Source organism: Mercurialis annua, linkage group LG4, assembly GCF_937616625.2.
Source record: "Mercurialis annua linkage group LG4, ddMerAnnu1.2, whole genome shotgun sequence".
NCBI lineage: Eukaryota > Viridiplantae > Streptophyta > Magnoliopsida > Malpighiales > Euphorbiaceae > Mercurialis > Mercurialis annua.
The window spans coordinates 33,749,626-33,756,577 of NC_065573.1; positions in this window are offsets into that span (position 1 = coordinate 33,749,626).

The window sequence follows — 6,952 nt, forward strand, 5'->3', positions numbered from 1 at the left end:
GCGTGACGAATGTTCCCTCCACCTGACACACTTAACAAACTGCGCCCAATACGGGAGATATTCTCCACGTAGGCATAACCGAATTATGGGACCACATGAAGGAGAGCCTGCCAGCAAGGCAAGGTTTGCACCTAAACGCTAACTATAAAAAGGGGTTTAAGGGCAAATCATATGTAACTTCTTTTATTCTCTCTGAATTACCTTTCTCTTTTCTCTTCTTCTTCTTCCTTTCATAAAACCTTACTTGAGCGTCGGAGCGAACGTCCGGTGACCCCCACCGGAAGTTCCATCTGACCTCTGTTTGCTGGTGTTTGCAGGCCTTAGCAGATCAGATTCATTTGGTGATTTATCAATAATCAAATCACAACTGAACCAAATAATTATTCTAAAATATTTTTTTTGATTTATTAGAGGGTAATTTATCAATAATAAAAAAAGGCTTATCCCCTTAAAATCCCCCCACCTTTTACCCCCAATTCGTTTGCACGCTCACGTTGTAAAACCACCAAATATACCCAAAATACGACCTTTCACTTTCAATTGCACCCTCAAGCATTAAATTGATCTCTTTTCATTTAAAAAATGTTCAAATTAATACTAGCATATATTTTAAAATAGGACTTAATATTTTATTTAAGACAAAAATAAACCTATTTTTTCAAGTGAAAAGATATCAATTTAATGCTTGAGGGTGCAATTGAAAGTGAAAGGTTGTAATTTGGGTATGTATGGTGGTTTTGCAATGTGAGGGTGCAAATGAATTGAGGGTAAAAGGTGAGGGGTTTTTAAGGGGATAAGCCAAAAAAAATAGAGGGTAAATTATATCTAAATCCCATAAAATTTATAAAAATACCTTAACAGTTGTAAAAATCACAAAAATAACATCATATATATGTGTAATTTGGTTAATCCAATCGGTTCAGACGTTAATTCAACACACAAAACCAAACTCAACTAACCAAAAATTGTATCAAATTAAAATTTCATATAATTCAGCTATATCTGAATATTGCACACCCCAGTGCATGCATGCTAACTGTGAAAAAAAAAATTAAGGCTTAACTCATATTAAAGAACTTGTACTTTTTACTTAATTTTTCATTTACCGGTTGATGCACAAAATTGTAAGTATACAATATCGTGATTAAGTAATAAAGAGTAAGTAGAGTGTCGAACCCACGAGAAATGAATCTAATACCAAAATAGCTAGCTAAACTATTATTTGAGTTATCAAAGATGAGGTGTTTTTGTATTTTAAATTAAACCTAGAAAAACAGAAAATAACAAATAATAAAAACAAACAATAATAACAAACAAGCTAGAATATTGCTTTCATATGGGTTCTTGATGCCTTACAATTCTAATTCATATCAATCCTAATTTTAATCATTTTTTGCAATGACGGATAGATCTAACCTCGTTAACCCCCTATTTCGTAGACGATGTTAACCTATTATTTATAACCCGATTACCCCGAATCGTCCTTACTGTCACGGCTTAGAGGACAATAGAAAATAATCCAACAATCATAAACAAAGCATTAAGAAAAGTTATCCTCACATGCCACGCAACGCAAACATAGTGGACAGACTCATGTTTTATAACTACGTTCTTATTATCTTTTCCAACCAACTTGCTTTAATGACGTTTACTCACAAATCGATTTTCAATCATGTAATTGGTGATCAAGTAATTACAAGCATTAATCCCAATAATAAGAATTGCAAGAATAAAGAAAGATATGTAAATTAGTTTTTAGGATTTAAATCATACACCCATACTACTTACAATACTCTAGATTAATTAAATTAGCTAGACATAGTAAAAGCAAACAAATAAACAAATAATAATTGCATAATTAAAGAGAAGGGAGAAGAAATCAAACTTGATTTGTCTTGAAAATAATCTTCTTCAATGAAATCTTGAAATCCAAATTGTGCTTGGATGATTTTACAAGCTGAGCTAAAGAACAACTATTCTAAAAACTTAAACTAAACTAAACTAAATTAATAAACAAAGAATATAATGATGTATTTACATAATGAATTGAATGATTGAATAGCCTTGAGCTCAGCTCTATTTATAAAGGTCTTGAAACTTGAGTTTTGCCCTAAGTCAATCTCCTTTTAGGATTAAGATTAGGTGTTGAATGTGTAGAGAAACACTCCTAATCCAATTTGGACTTTGATCTTTGATGCTTTCAATCTTCTAGAAGTAGAAGATTTCACCCTTCATGTTGCAAAATAAGTCCGGGTCGAATTAGGATTGATCTCCGATGAATTTAGCGTGTTCTAGATGACTTTTTCTATGTTCAGCCGTGATTCCTGCCGCCCGGAAGGATCTGGTCACCTCGGCAGGACCTTTTTCCAGAAGTGATTTTTGCCGAGGTACTCATTCCTGCCGCCCGGCAGGATTTCTGCACAACCAGCAACTTCGTAAAGTCATAACTCTTTTCATACACATCCAAATTACTTGGTTCTTAAATCACTGGAAAGCTTGAGTTGTCTAATTTATTTCATATGAAGAACATAAATTCATTATAGGTCTCTAAGTATTCCGAAATATCCAATACAGGCAGAAGGATTAAATCTGTAAGTAAACTAAAGCAACTTGCAGTTTTGTCAATCTTCAAAACTTCATAACCTGAGCTAGAAAACTCCGAATGATGCAACTCTTGATGTTTTGGAAAGATTAGGATGTCTACTACAATTCATATGAAGAACTCTTTCTCATTTGAGGTCTTGAAGAAGGACAAAACAACTACTTCATGAACAAGGATCAATTTGATATAATTTCTTCGTTTCTTTGCAAATTCCTTCGATTCCCGGTACATGACTTTCTTGCATAATTTACCTATAAAACAACACCCTTCCAAGTAGGGCTGAGCAAGAACCGAACCAGACTGAAAAACCGAACCGAACCGAACCGAACTTTGTTGTTTGGTTCGGTTTTTCGGTGAAAACGGTTTGGTTCGGTTCCTACTTTAGGTAAAGTTCGGAGTTCGGTGTTCGGTTCGGTTTCTGTGTTTTGAAAACCGAAAAACCGAAAAAACCGAATGAACCGAAGTTTAATATAAAATATATAACTTTTTTAAAAATAATATACATATATACTTATATTTATATGTTTTTTGTATTTATATCTTTATTATTATTGATATATGAATTAATAATTGTTATTTAAACATATATGAAAGTATATTAGACTCTAATTATTTAATATTTGAATTAATTTTAATAAAAAAATTAAAAAAATTAAAAAAATAATTAAATTCGGTTTTAACCGAACCGAACCGAAATATTTCGGTTTAATTCGGTTCGGTTTTTTTACTTCCAAACTAAAAGTTCGGTTCGGTTCGGTTTGAGAAATTTCCAAACCGAAAACCGAAAAAACCGAAAATTTTCCCACCGAACCGAACCGAACCGACCGATGCTCACCCCTACTTCCAAGCACTCCTCAAAAATAGAAAGTATTACTAACAATCATATTTGGAAAACGCTATACAAAATATGTGTATCACCGGTCCCTAATTAAATTTTAGTGCTCGTCTATCTCCTATACAACAATCGTGAATAACTAACTAATATAATTATTGTCAATGTATTATCGTCGGAAAATCCATCATAAAATTTCACATATCCATCGGAATTTTGTTAAAAATCATCAGAAATCCATTGGGAATTATTAAAAAAAAAAAAAAGTAACCGAAGTGTAGGTGAAATTCTTCCTGCTTATCAATTTTGCTTATCAAATTGTACATAGAAAACAAAAAAAGATGAAAAACTTCAAAACAAAACAACTACAGTAAGAAGTTAAAACACACTATGATTCTAGGAACCTTCCGCTAACGTTCAAAAATAGCCAAACAAATAAATAAGATATAACACACCATGATTCTACATGTTTAAGACATGTGATTTATGTGTTAAAGATAATAAAAAATTACAAATAAAGTTTCACATCATGATTAACTATTTAATAAAATATTTAAAAAAAAATCAAAAATTTTAATTTTAATTTTAACATTTTATATTTACTTACTTAAAGGTCTAATGGTTCAAAAAGCTGATCCTTTTTTAAAAATTTATTCTAAACTTTTATTTTTAATAATTTTAATTCAATTCAAAAAAGTTAACTGCGATTTTAACTATTTTCAATAATTATATAATTTTTACATGCATTTTTAATATTTTAACGATGAATTAAGAAAATTTATATAAATATATTGTTTTAAAATTTCTACATTGTTTTTACAGTTTCAGAAATTAAAATTGTAGTGTATAATATCACATGTTAATTAGGTAGATTTTAACATTGGGTTAGAATTACTACCAAATTTTTAAGTTAGATTAAATTTAATAAAATTAAAAATTTTGAATTTTCTATAAACAAAATCTTAATTAAATATTTAAGTGCATGATATATGTGATTGTTTAAATATCAAATTCAAGACAACATAATTTTATATATATATTTAAAATTTTGATCGTTTTGACAGATTTATTTTTAAAAGAAATTTGGACGGCCATCTTCGTTAGTTCGGTAAGATGAGACAATTATATTAAAACTCTAATTCAATTTAAATTATGGAGTTTTTCTTTTTTAACTGAATAAATCAAATAAATTTACGAGAACAATTTACATCCGACCATACACGTTAAATATAACCGTGCCAATTTATTAAATTACATACCAAGCTGTTAATTTTCTATTAAAGTATATCTATTAAATTGGTTGAAATTAAGGATATAAAAGATTCTTTTGTCTAAATTTAATAAGCATTTGCGTGTATAAGTGCACTAGAAAGAATAAAAATTATAAATTCAGACAGACAAACTGAGATATATAGGATCAGATAAATATGATAAAGAACCAATATAAGTTATAGTAGTAATTCCATCATGCAACAAACAAATTGTAAATGATAATTTCAATATTCTTTTGTTTTGTTTTGGCTTTACCAATGATATATAATTGTATCAACTTTTTAAAATAGAGTATGATAAGGTGACACAAAGGCAAGAAGCTAAAATTGGGTGAGTCCCTCTTTAACTTATACATATACATATTTAGAGATGTTTGCTCAAATTACTTATTTAAGTTTCCTCTTTTCTGACCTAAATTATCTAATGGTCAGACAATCCATTCTTTTAAGAGGAAATTAGACTCAGCATTTAATTATTAAAAATAACTTTAAAAATACTTGAGTATTTTTTTTTTCCTGTCAACACTTGATCCCACCTTTTTATTTCATCTAGCACTTGATTCCACCTTTTTATTTCATCCAGCACTTGATTTCACCTTTTTATTTCATTCGACACTTAACCCAACCTTTTTATTTCGTCCAACATTTAACTTTATTTTTTTATTCATCCAACATTTAACTCCATTTTTTTAAGACTTAGAATTTAGATTTTAGAATTTTAGGGGTTTAGAGTTTATGATTTTAGGGTTAGAGTTTAGCATGATTTAGAGTTTAGCATGATTTAGGGTTTAGGGTTTAAGATTTAGGATATAGGGTTTAGCATGATTTAGGGTTTAGGGTTTAGCATGATTTAGGGTTCAGAGTTTAAGATTTAGAATTTAGGGTTTAGGGTTTAGCATGTTTTAGGGTTTAGAGTTTGAAATTTAGGGTTTAGAGTTTAGGCTTTAGCACGATTTAGGGTTTAGGGTTTAGTATGATTTAGGGTTTAGGGTTTAGAGAAATAAGATTTTAAGTGTTAGGTTTAATGTTTTTATTAAATCAAGTGCTAGGTGCAATTTATTTTCTTTTGTAAGATTGTCCGTAAATAAAAACGAACATAAGTATTTTTGAGATTATTTTAACAAAATCAAGTATTTTTCAATTTTTCCCTTCTTTTAAAGAGAGCCTAGTCCTGTAAACTCGGACTATTAAAGTTTAAGCAAAGGGTGAATTTAGTTTCTCATTTTTTTTTATTTTAGGTTAACTAAGATTAATATTTTCTATTTTTAAATCAATTAAGTATAACGTGAATTATTGCAGTCCATAAATTTGTTTATATTTTATAATATTTCTCTAAATCTGACCTAAAAATAAAATGTATTGTATTTTGTTTAACAAAATGACTTAAAAATAAGTTATTTGATTCCGGGTCATAAATTCGATGACCGAATTAACCCTTTCTCATTAAAGTTTCTTTCTCCAGCTTACCAAAAAAAAAAAAAATCATAGCACGTTTGATATTGTCATTTTGAAATGAAATAAAAAATTAAATCATATTCATAATATTGAATTTTTAAATTTAAATTTAATAAACTCGTAATAATTAACTGGTTTTTTTAAAAGGAAAACTGTATTTTTCTATAAAGGACATAGCTGGTTCGACGTATTTGGCTTATGTGGATATATGTATTGATTGGTCTGGTTAAAAAAAGATTAATTTTAACTAGATGAAAAATTATTCTAATTTGCTAAATTGACCGGCCAAATTAGAGATATATCTATGGAAAGAGTTAACGTTATATATAGTTATATAAAATTATTTTGTAAAATAAAATTGTTGTAACAACAACAGCATTGACTTAAACAATACTGTTATTTAAACTTTGTGCATAAAATCTTATGCACGTTGTAAATAACTCAATAATTCTAATATTAAACTCATTATGATTTATGAGTAAGCACAAAACATGTATTATATTTGATATGTCCGTAGTCTTACGAACTTTCTTTCTCAGCCAAAACCGTTAATGACAAAATGTTAACCTCTATGATTTGAATGTATTATAATAGAGTAAAATTTGAGTAAAATGCAAGGTTTAAAATTAGGAAAGAGCAATGAAACTTCTGTGATTTGAATGTATTATAATAGCTTTAGTAGATCACAATTGATAAATGAAAAAAAAAACATCATACTAACCAGCCAGCACAGGCATCAAGAGTATCAGTTTTCTTTTGGTTTTCATGATGACATATTGTATAAGATATATA